The sequence below is a fragment of the Convolutriloba macropyga genome, chromosome 11, assembly GCF_964194025.1.
Source record: "Convolutriloba macropyga chromosome 11, txConMacr16.3, whole genome shotgun sequence".
NCBI classification, from domain to species: domain Eukaryota; kingdom Metazoa; phylum Xenacoelomorpha; order Acoela; family Convolutidae; genus Convolutriloba; species Convolutriloba macropyga.
In genome coordinates this window covers 35,319,877-35,332,111 of record NC_134478.1, presented here as the reverse complement: position 1 = coordinate 35,332,111, position 12,235 = coordinate 35,319,877, and the positions used below count along the sequence as shown (strand labels likewise).

The window sequence follows — 12,235 nt, the reverse complement described above, 5'->3', positions numbered from 1 at the left end:
TGAAAGCAAACATTGAATCCGTTTGATACAGATCAAAAGGGCTTAAAGTAAACTCCATAGAGCAGCTAAGATGTTATATCTAAAGCTGCATGCTTCATCTGTTCTAACGGGGATTAGTAAAGCAATCCCTTCTACAAATCAGATTTGGTTTTGAATTGGATCTATGCTTTTCAAATACCTGCGTTCTTCGCCGAAGAATGCATTCAAGTAGTGGAGCGCTTTAGTATTTTGGTATTGCATAGATGCCGAGTATGAAACATTCACTGGTAATTTTTAATTGCTCTCAAACGAAGTTTGTAGCAATTATATTAGTCCTGTCGGTCTTTTTTATACAATTTTTCACTTGATCGATTTTTCATCTGACGCTTTTGACTTTTGTCCTTAAAAACGGGATAAACACGTGGCGCCCAGCGGGCATTAAGTGCTCTTTGAGCCTTTCAGCTCTGTTTCAGCTCAAAAACTGTTTTGGAGACTTATACTTATGGTGTGAAGGGCGGTTCTTAGAGGTTGACGACCCCTACACTGTAAACCCCACCCCACAGTTGCCCCACCCCCCCCCCCCCCTCATCAGCCCTCGGTGCACCCGTTTCTAGCTACTGACGAACAACCGCTCGCTAAAAACACGCAGCAAATTTATACTAATTTGCACACTTTTTTCAAGCTTTTTGAAAAGTTTTGATTTTTATTAGCCCTAGGTGTCAAAGAACCCCAAATTAATAGGTTACTGCATTGTTTTTAGTGGTAATGGAATGTTTTCAACATTTTAACATCACGGATTTCAGCATTTTTTTTGACAAAACGTGCAATTCGTTTCAAATTTTTTGACATTCGTTTTTCCTAATTCAGGTCTTTCCAGACACAGGGGCCAGAAAACCATCTAAGGTGTTTGATAATAAGTTACTGACAAATTTTTATTGGCCTTGGAATAGTTTCTCAACTTTTTACTGTCACAAATTTTTACAATTTTTTGATAAAACTCGCTTTTCAAGTTTTTATGAAAATTTTCCGGCACAATTATGTTTTTTCAGCCTCAAGAGCCAATGAACCTCCTCTAGGGTTTGAAAATATGTTACTGTATAATTTTTAGATGTAATGAAATGTCTTGCAAGATTTTAACAGTACGAATTTTAGCTTTTTTGACAATTTTTTGTACATTTAGTCCTTATTCAGGTTTTTTGAGCCTCAAGGGTCCGAAAACCTCCGTTAGGTTTCTATAATAAGTTACTGGAAAATTTCTGTGGTTCATGGATTAATTTTCAACGTATTAATATCACAATTTTTTTGCTATTTTTTAGAACTTGCTTTTTAAAAAAATTTTTAGTCATTTTTTATGTTTCTCTAGTCTCAGGAGCCACGGAACTTCCTCTAGGGTTTGATAATAGGTTACTGCGTGGTTTATACACGTAATGGAATGTTTTCAAGGTTTTAATATCACGAATTTAAACAATTTTTAAAAAAACTATTGCAATTTTTTCATGTTTTTGGATTTTTCCGGCACCAGGGGCCCTTAGGATTCCCCCAAGGTTTGATAATAGGCTGCTGTTTAGTTTCTATAGTTATTGGAATGGTGATCAAAATGTTTTTAACTCCAGTTTTGATAATTTTGGATAAAATTTAAAATTTTTTCCAAATTTTTGGAAAATTTCTATCATGTTCCAAGTTTATAGATCTTTATGAACGAGTAAAACTATTTTTGCCTTGAAACAGGGATATTGGATAGTCTCTTAAGTCAATGAAATGAATCTTAAGATTTTAATCTTAAATTTTAGCAAGATTTAGTTAAAATTTGCAATTGTTTCCAAAATTTCAGTATTTTTGTCCTTTTCTTAGTTTAACGACCATTACTGGCCAGCGAAACTTTTTAAGTATTAGATATGGGTTACTTGACAGAATTTTTAAGGAGAAAGATGGTTTTGAAATTTTTTGCTGCTAAGTTTAACTGTTCTGTTTTTAATTTTGCCTTTTTGAGTTTTTTATCAACTGATTTATTTACTAACAAGGCTAGAAAACTAGAAGTTGCAGAGTCGAATCCCATCATGGAAAATGTTCTCGTTCTCTCTCTGTCGGTTAGAGTCTCTTTCCTTCTCTATCTCGGTCACGTTTCATCTCTCTCCCTCTCTCTCTCTTTCTCTCTGTGTGTGTCTCTTTATCTTTCCCTCTCCACCCCCTCTCTCTCTCTCTCTCTCTCTCTCTCTCTCTCTCTCTCTCTCTCTCTCTCTCTCTCTCTCTCTCTGTTGTTGGCGCACTTCAGCTGCTGTTATGTGGCGTAATGTCATCATCTCTGATCCTAATTAACAATGAGTTATAGTAGAAATGTTTGTTTTAATCATAAATGACTTGACAACCATTTTTAGGAAATCATTTCTAATTGCTCTTAAAAGCAAGTTGTAGCAAATATTAATCCTGTTTGTCTTTTATGCAATTTTTTGCTTGACCGATTTTTTGTCTGAACGATTTGACTTTCGTCTTCAGAAACGGGATAAAGAGGCGACGCTCAGTTTGCAAAAGTTTGCTTTAGCCTTTCAGCCCACTAGTCTTCAAGTATGCGATTAACAGAAACTATTCTGGAGACATACTTATGGTGTTAAGGGCGGTTCGTAGAAGTTGATACCACACCCCCACTTACGCACCGCCCCCACATCAGTCCCCTCAATCCACTTTTGCACCCCGCTGCGCTCATCTTACGCCCCTTCAATTAATCTAAAGCTAGCCTCACTAAACCGTGGTTAGCTACTGACGAAGCCAAATGCTCGCCGGTCGTTTGAGAGCAATTCGCCCCTGACGAAACCAAATGCTCGCCGGTCGTTTGAGAGCAATTCGCCCGACCTTAGTCGGCTGTTTTGTTGTTTTGGTAAGAAAAAAATACCCCGACGTTTTAATCTTCCTGATTTTTGGATTCATTGCTTTGAAATAATGAAAGTTGGGGTGGTTTTTCTGGGATAGTACGTGCATGTCTTCTTCGAAATTAAGCTCTGCGGTGTATTGGTTTTTAATTGATCCCATGGAATTTTTGTACTACAGTTTCCTCATCTGAGCAACAATTTGAGTGACTTTTTGAATTCAGGTATGGCATAAACTGCTACAGCCGGAATGTCGTAAGTTCCTGAGCAGTTCTTAAAAAGCTTGCTAATCTGTAGTTATGCAATTCACCAAAGCTATTCAGGAGACTCAATTTTAAGTTGAAGAGTAACTCTTATGCTTGGAGTTTTGGACTCCCGCGCTCCACTCCAACAATCCCCCACCCCTCCAGCCCCTCAAAACCGCTTCTGGTTGCTGTTGATGCTGTAGCCGTCCACATCTCGTCTGAACCGCCATCAGGATCCAGGCCATGGCGTCGAGGTTTGGGCGGGGTTTTCGTCAGATTCGGTCAGTATATGCTTGGTTACTTCGTTAATGTCTGGTCAGCTTTGGTGCTTGGCATAGTGGGAGATGCTTCCAAAAGAGAGACATTAAAAAGTGATGTTGCAAAGAAGCCACGTAGCACCGTGAGGCTGGAAGCATGCCACTGGCGGTCGAAAATATGTCTGATTTCGAAGGACCGAAGACTGCTGTGGCCATTCCACGGAGGAGAATTTCCGCATTTAGGGTTGTGCCCTGTCAGCACGTCTGTTTGATGTTTAGGAACTCTGTTTGATGTTTATTTTTAATGGGGTTGGATTTGCAAGGCAGTTGGAGATGTTCTGTTGTGCCTTGACACAGAGGACATTCATCTGGGATATCGGTGTCGACTCTGTGTTTGTAATTTTACGGATGGTACTGTAGCCTGAGCAAAGCTGTGAAAGCTTGCATCTAGTCTCCCTACTCAGGACTTCCTCTTCCTTTGCAACTTCGGGGGAGGCTCGCCTAGCAGCTTTGATGGATTCTTGGTTGCATTTTGTGCTGCTTTTCTGTGGAGTTCGGACAGGCCCTTGTACGAATTCATGGTAGTTCTGACCTGTTGAATGTATTTGCCCAGAGCTCTTGCCCCCATAGTGAGAAGATGTGGACAAACATTACATTGACCTGCTGATTTCGCGGAAGTGATCGGCTCTTTGTGGTAAGAAACTGCCCAGGAGCAACTGCTTGGGCAGCAGTTCATTGTCTTCACTCACATGCAGGATCTTCGTTTCCGCGTGCATTTGGTTAATCAGGGCCATTCTGGTCTTACCATTTGCAAAACGTAGAGCCGCATTTTTTGACTTGCAGGTTTCAGTTCGTGTCACTCAAGTTGGGGCTCCAGATCGGAGCCGCGTAGTTGAGGACAGATCTTACAATTACTTTGTAGGAGGTAGTTAGGGTTTCTTTGGAGCGATCCAATGTGCCTGCCAGCTTTTGTTGCTTGATTGCATTTTCTCCCATGGGACCTTGGCATGCTGTGTGAACTTCATCATGCTATCAAAAGTTACCCCCAGTATTTTCGGGTTCTTGCAGACTGGGATCTTTGAGCCTTTGATGAAGACTTGGGGATCTGTGCTGACTTCTTTGAACCATGAGAAGAGGGTGGTGGTTTATTTTTCGGAGACAGGACAAGTCTTCGTTTTTCTAACTACTCACTAACCTCAGAGAGGTACTTGTTTATCCTGTCTGATAGTTCATCGTCAGCGTATGTTTTTAGGCTAATGTTACCCGGTGGTGTAAGGAGAGACCGCATATAAAAGTTGAAGAGGAAAGGAGAAAGTACTCCTCCTTGAGGAACCCCTTGTTTGACATTCCGCTTCTTAGAAGATGCACATCCATACTCTACAAATGTGCGACGGTCTTGTAAGTAGGACATTAGCCAACTTTTCAGGTGATTGGGAAGGCTTGTATTACAGATGTCGTGCAGCAGAGTTCCGTGCGAGACTGTGTCGAAAGCTGCTTTGAGGTCCAGAGCAACCAATAAAGTGCATTGCACTTTGATTTTTTGAGACCACTTTTGATGTTGTAGTTCAGGCAGTTCAAAGCCGTTGTGGTGGATCTCAAGTTTCTTAACCCGTGTTGGTGGTCCGCCAGCTGGAGGTGCCTCTCAAGCTCTTAGATTCCTCTTAGATTCCTCAAGATTGTAGCTCTTAAGAGTGTAGCTCTTAGATTCCTCAAGATTCTTAACTGGTTTCGGCAGAGGAATCACCTGACCAGTTCGGCAGGATCACCGTCGAGTTTTTTGAAAGATTCAGCAACGGCCTGATGTATTTTATGGCATTTGGCCCCAGGTAGTGGAAGTGGATGGGGGCCAGGTTGTCGTTTCCAAGAGCCTTGCTTTTTCATGAATCTTATGGTCTCAAATACCCCATTTGTTGTGTATTCAACACTTTCTTTTGGCAGTTGCCTTATCCTCCTTAACACCGCTCTTTTTGAGTCGTATATGGTTGGTGGGTGCGGTGTGAATTGTCGGTTGAACAGGTTAGCGCTTTTTTTGGGAATACTAAGCGTTATTGTCCCAAAACTGATTTTACTGGCATTCGATTTTCCTTCGGAGCTATTCAGGTTTCTTATGGTAGACCAGAGTTTGTTTGCTCTGCTCTTACGGTCTTCACCATTGAGGAATTTGAGCCATTTGTTGCGCTTATGTGCCTGAACAAACCGGTCGATTTCTTGGTTTATGGAGTTGATGTTTGGGTGGCTTGGTTCCTGTGATTGGAGCCTGTTCCGTTGGTCCATCAGTTTCACAGTTTCTGATAGGAAGTGGGATGATCGAATTGATACATCCTTGGGAAATATGTCGGCTGGCTGCTTTCATTGCCAGTTTCCGGAAGGTCTTCTCTCCTTCTGACACATGGGTTGTTTCCAGTCGAACCAAGTTTCCAAATCAAGAGTTGAAGCCAACCCAGTCGTCTTTTTGGAAATTGATGCAGGTCTTCTTGTCTGCAGCCACGATTGTAATTTCTTGATCTAGGGTCACAGTTATCGCGAGGTGGTCCGAGCCCAGGGCTCGACCGGTTTGCCACGTCATGTTCTTAGCCAGAGAGGGACTGGCTATGGTGATGTAAGGCGAGCTCTGACATTCTTTGGTGATCCAAGTTGGTTCCTCTTCGTTGATGACGATGTTGTTGAAGTCGTTAAGTTCATCCGAAAGCGTTATACTTCGTGGTCTTCTGATAGATACGAGAACCCTAGAGGACTATGTCATTGAAGTCACCCATTAAAATCGTATCTTCCATAGTCAATAGGTGGCTTTACGAGGCGTTATATCCAAAGGAGCAGCTGGATTGGGGCGGGATGAACTTGTTAATTAGAGTTATCGAGGTAAGGCCTGAGGTGAGTTGTTTTGCTTGTTGCTCTATGTGTGTTCTGGAAGTCTGAGGTAGTCTGTGTATTCGGTGTGTCACAGAGTCGTGAATGATGAAAGCGAGGCCACCACCTTTACCTCTTTCTTTGGGCCTCTTCTGTTTTAATGACGTGAAGCCACTGGGTGGTGGAGTGTCTTTTCGATTGAACGTTTCTTGGATGGCTGCAATTTTAATGTCACGGTCTGTCATGAATTTCATGACACTCCAGTTTATTGTTCAAGACATTTGCGTTGAACTGTAGGTTTTTAAAAATATTCTTCCAGTTAAAATTCTCGGTTTTTCTAAAATTGTTTGGTTGGTTAAACAGAAATTTTGCTTTGTTGTTGCCGTTGAAACTGCTTGGTTGATTAAAAAGAGCTTTTGCTTTGTTGTTGCTTGGTTTTTGCTTTGTTGTGGATTGGTTTGTGGGAGGGGCTTTTGTCTTGTCGCACCACGTGCATTTGTTACAGAGAAAGTTGCGGTGCCCGTTCTTGGTTGTTAGCAGGCCTGGGTTCATCTCATTTCCTCCTCTGACAAGAAGCACTCGTATTGTCAGTCCAGCCAAGGGTCTGCTAGGCAATGGCTGGGTTGTTCTGCCTCAACGTCAAAAACACGGATCCTGGAAGAGGGGCATCTTGGGATGCTTTCAGGGTTGGTTGGATCTTGGGGTCAGTTTCTCTAGCGTCCTTTCCGCTGCGAAGAAGCGTCCAACCGTGGAGCAGCCTCAAAACTGCTCCAGTAAATTAGTGGTATAAAGGTCATTTTTGAATGGTTTGAGTGCCACTTCTCACTTATCCCCCTATCTGTGTTTCTTGCCTTGCGCCCATCCTCGACTTCTCAGGAGCTCAACCAATAAAGATAGGCTCCATTTGCTTAACTGAATTTGGAAAAGAATTCAAATACCAAATTCGAAAAAATTTTTCTTGTAATCGTTGCACAAAATGGAAGATTTTAAATTTTCTTTATAGTCATGCAGCGAATTGTTAATTGGTCTCAAACATAGTTTGTAGCAATTATATTAGTCCTCTTGGTCTTTTTACGACTCGAAGAGGAGTACTGGTTTTCTTAAAGTTTTTTTAAAAAGAAGTCTTATTTGTTCAAACGGCGTTTTGACCTAAAAGCAAAAGTAAAATTGCCCTTTGAATTAATTGTTTCTATGCGAGAGAAGTTATTTGAGCATGGGCTGCGTTGAGTGAATAGCTTTTAGACTTTGAAAAGTGTTTTTGAGAGAGTGGCGCATATAGATGACCTTTTTAGCCGCATTTTCATCTATTTGGCGCAATTTTTGGTTTAATTTTGTTAAATTAAGTTTTTATCGGAGCTGCATGAATATGTAACACCCTGGAGTTGATACGACAATGTTTTTGCGCGCCTTATAATGCGTTTCAAGCGCATATTTTGCACGTTTTTCTCAATTTTTTGTCAATTTTTGGCCTTTTTCCATTTCTTTGCAGCTTTGAGCGGACTTTTTACTACCCACTCAGTTAATATGGCAACGTCTTTTTGATAATTTATCAATTGAATGCCTCTTTTTGACGTAAGATTTGTGTACACAGCCTAATCCGGTTTTGGCGGTTTTTTTAACAGTTTCTCTGTTTGTTTTGTATTTTGTAGTTATTTACTATTAAAACTTTTTTAAAACTTCATCTGCACCTTCCTGGATTTTTGTCTTTATTATTAATTGAAGAAGTTTTCGGTAATAAGCCCTCGGATTAAAGTAGAAAGCTTGACCGTTTGTTGGCCATTTTTTTAAATCGTTTGTTTCGAGCTTGAACTGTTTACATTTCTTACTGAGACAGGAAGATGGTTATGCAAATTTTTTGAGCCTCCATTGCCATATAATGAAAAGTCCATTGTTTGTATTTTGAATTTCCTATTTGATTTTATTTTCTCAAAAGTTGCTAATTAGTTTTGTTTTTTTTACCTTGTCCTTAATCTCCACACTGTAGCATGCATCCTTCTAAAAATCTCCTATTGTTGATAGTCTTATTGGCTCTGCTTGGTTTTAAAAGTATTGATTGGAACTAACAATTTGAGTCTTGATTTTTTTTTCAAATATTCATCTGCTGCTTGTTGTTAAATACAATATAGCGCTGAGTTTTCGTTAGATTCACTGTTAAAAGTTTTGTATGACAGTTTTCTTCTGGGATTTTTCATAGGGCTAGGTTTTGGTAATATAATTTGCTTTTTCATGATTAATTTCTGACTTGATAAATTTATTGGGCGTTGTTTAGTTTTATCATCGCATACAATGAGATTTAAAACAACAACTATTGCTTAAGGTTTTTCAAGTTATTGATTGGTTACTGTTTTCATGGTTTTAATTAGTGTTTTTAATGAGAAAAATAAGGGAACCTGATAACTTTTGTATTAATTTTCTTTTGAAGTGTTCAACTTTTTCTTCAAAATTAGAAAGTTTTGACAGCTGAAGATAGCTTGCACTTTGCTGATTGGGCAGTTTCGTGTTTCCAATTCCGTAAAAGAATTATTGCAGTAATTTCTGCTCGCAATAAATACAGGAGTAATGGACTTATTCCATTTCTTTTAGTTAAGTTTGTTTTGCAGGGCTTTTTTTTCATTTTTTGACCTCATTTTTTTAGTTTTAGTAGTCACTTCAGTAAGTACCAGTTAAAAGTATGTTTTAAACACGCACACACAAAGAGAGAGAGAGAGAGAGAGAGAGAGAGCGAGAGAAAGAAGACTCTTCGAGTCGTTTCCGAAATTCCTCAGGCTATGTTTTATGCGATTTTTCGCTTGACCGATTTTTCGTCGGAATCATTTGACTTTTTGTCCTTTAAAATGAGATCAACATCGCCTAGCCGATACTAATTTTCATTAGAGGCCTTTAGCCGCGTTTAGTAGTCATTCAAGCGCTTTGTATGATGAAGCTACTGGGAAGGCCGTAATTTATGGACAAAAGTCATTTTCAGGACTTTTGGGCCCAAAATGTTGCAATTTTTTGTGTTGTCATTTTTCGAATTTTCTGTTAGACCAGTTAAAATTGAGGCTGGTTAAAATTAATAAAGGTCTTTTGCAAGACATGCGTACTTTTTATGACCGTTTTAAGAGCTGTTATTTTTGGGACTCCAAAAACACGCATTTTGTTAAGTTTTTTCAGTCCTAGGTGTCAAAGCTTCTATAGGGTTTGATAATTGGTTATTTTCGAATTTTCGACATTTTAACAACAAACTTTAGCATTTTTGTCAAAACTTTTTTTCTTAGGTGTTTGAGAATAATTAAATGATTTTTTTGAGCCAGGGAATAGTTTTCAACTTTTTAATATCACAAATTTTAGCTATTCTTTTTTATAAGACTTGTAATTTTGTTTTTTAAAAGTTCTGTCATTTTGTAGGTTTCTCTTGCCTCAAGAGCCAAAGAACCTCCTCTAGGGTTTAAACCAGGTTGCCTCCTCCAATGTGTGTTAATTAACTGCTGCATAGTTTTTAGAGTTAATGGAATGGTTATCAATATTTTGTTAGCTCGAGTTTTAGCAATTTTTTGCTAAAATTTAATTTTCAAAAAATTATTATGTTTCAAGCTTTCGGATCTTTATGGGCCAGTGAAACTATTTAAGGCTTGAAATAAGGAGATTGGATGGTCTCTCGAGACAAGGAAATGGTTCTTGGAGATTAATATCACAAATTTCAGCAAGATAAAATTCGCAATTTTTTTAAAAATTGTTAATATTTTTGTTAGTTTAATCGATTATTACTGGCCAATGGAACTTTTTATGTCTTTACAGATGGGTAACATGACAAAACTTCAGAAACAAAAAATGTTTGAGCATTTTTCACTGCGAAATCTTGAATTTAATTTTTGTACTTATCAGTTTATTTCTATATGATTTAATTACTAACAAGGCTAGAAAACTAAGAGCTGCAAAGTCGAATCTCATCATTGAAAATTTTTCTAGCTCTCTCCCTCTCTCTGTGGGTTTGGGTTTTTCTTTCTTTCTCGTTCACGTTTTATCGTACACTATGTCCCTCTCTCTTTCCTCAACTCTTTTGTTGATGACGCACTTCAGCTGCTTTTATTTGGCGTGATATCATCTATCACCCTCATTAGCGCTGAACTATAGTAGAAGTTTATGAACATATGTTATATCCTAAATGACTTTACTAACGCTTTTAAAGAAAAAATCTTTGTCAATTTCTCTCATGCGAAGTTTGTAGCAATTATATAAGTCATGTGGTCTTTCTTAAGCGGTTTTTCGCTTGACCAATTTTTTGTCGGACCCATTTCACTTTTCATCTTAAAAAATGAGATAAACAGGTAGCGCCCGAGGCGTCAAGGGCTCTTAGAGCCTCTCTTTTTTCTTCATTCTAAGACAGTATATTGTTCGTGGGAACCATTGAGATGACGTTTGATTCTTAGCAATGCAATCTTCTGCGATTATTGCCACATCTGCCTTTGATCATCCTTACTGTCATTGGAAGATCATTATAAGAAATTTTGTCATTTCCTACCATTTCCAGATTAAATTATGTGGTCTCCATTAAGGGATCAAAACATAATACCTGAAGTGCCAAAATACCAAATATGTACCCAATATTCTAGCCTATGTTAATAGCCGATTCGCAGCCGGCTAATATTGCGGGCCTGTTTTTTCAATCGAAAGACTGGTTATTGTATTGGTGGTATCTGCCTGTTTTATAAGATTTGTTCGTATAATTTTTCCATTACTTTGAGGTTTCAAAACAGGATAAGAATGCAAAACCCAGTGGGCATGAAGTTTCATTAGACGACCTAAGATGGTTTGAGTAGTCTCTCAAGTGCTATAGCTGCTGGAAAGAACCAAAATTAAACTGAAGTACTCTTTTATTAATAGCCGCACAGCTATAGCTGGGGCTATTATTGGCCTTCTCTTGTTTATTTAGTCGTCAAGATTTTTGTTACGACCATATGACGTCACAACCACTTCAAATCTGCTTTTTGTTCATTCGTTCATGTACCCAATATTCTAGCCTATGTTAATAGCCGATTCGCAGCCGGCTAATATTGCGGGCCTGTTTTTTCAATCGAAAGACCGCATATTGTATTGGTGGCTATCTGCCTGTTTTATAAGATTTGTTCGTATAATTTTTCGAATTACTTTGAGCTTTCAAAACAGGATAAGAATGCAAAACCCAGTGGGCATGAAGTTTTATTAGACGACCTAAGATGGCTTGAGTAGTCTCGCAATTGCTAAAGCTGCTGGAAAGACCCAAAATTAAACTGAAGTACTCTTTTATTATTAGCCGCACAGCGATAGCTGGGGCTATTATTGGCATTCTCTTGTTTATTTAGTCGTCAAGATTTTTGTTACGAACATATGACGTCACAACCACTTCGAATCTGCTTTTTGTTCATTCGTTCATGCAATTTCAACTGGAGTACGTGTGTGACGTCATTTTTCGCCATTAGTGGAGCGAGTTTTTTTGTTCATTTGCGTGATTGAAATGGTCACACTTGACTTACCTCACTCTCAAAAATGACTTCCTCACTTTGAAATTGACTTTTTTTTTACTTTAATTCAAAGAGATAGGGTCAAATGGGTGTGTGTCACTCTAAGTGAAGGTTATTTGAGAGCAGCAAATAGAGGCAGCAAAAACTTAAACAGATTTTATTTAAAATATAACATATCAGCCTTCAATGAAAAGTCGAATTTTTTGGTCTCTTTTTACTGTTTTTTTGAGACTGCAGATCTACAAAGCTATTGCGGCTATTTTGCAATCTGCCAGCTATGTTTCTCATATCCTTTTTTAAGGTATACGTATTAGCAATGCCAACCTAATTCCAAAAGGTAGCGTTTTCAACTTCATTTGTGTCTCTTGTGGTGGCGTTTCGCTTCTGTCAATTAAGATTTTTATTCGACGGCAAGTTCATTGTTCTTTTTTCTTGCATTTTTGTCGGAAATTATATCATTTTTGTTTTTTTCTAAGCTTGTCAATCTTTTTTTGTCCGTTTCGCTCGTTCTGTTTCGCTTTGTTTGTTAAGTTGGCCTGCTGATCAGGTTGAGGATTTCTTGTTTT

At 38.7% G+C, this 12,235-nt stretch overlaps 1 protein-coding gene across 8 annotated transcripts in view; it reads left to right on the top strand.

The window, feature by feature from the left end:
* The window catches only part of LOC142349558 (AMP deaminase 2-like), a 71,199-nt gene that overhangs the window by 3,786 nt on the left and 55,178 nt on the right, over positions 1–12,235 (top strand). The window lies entirely within an intron of this gene.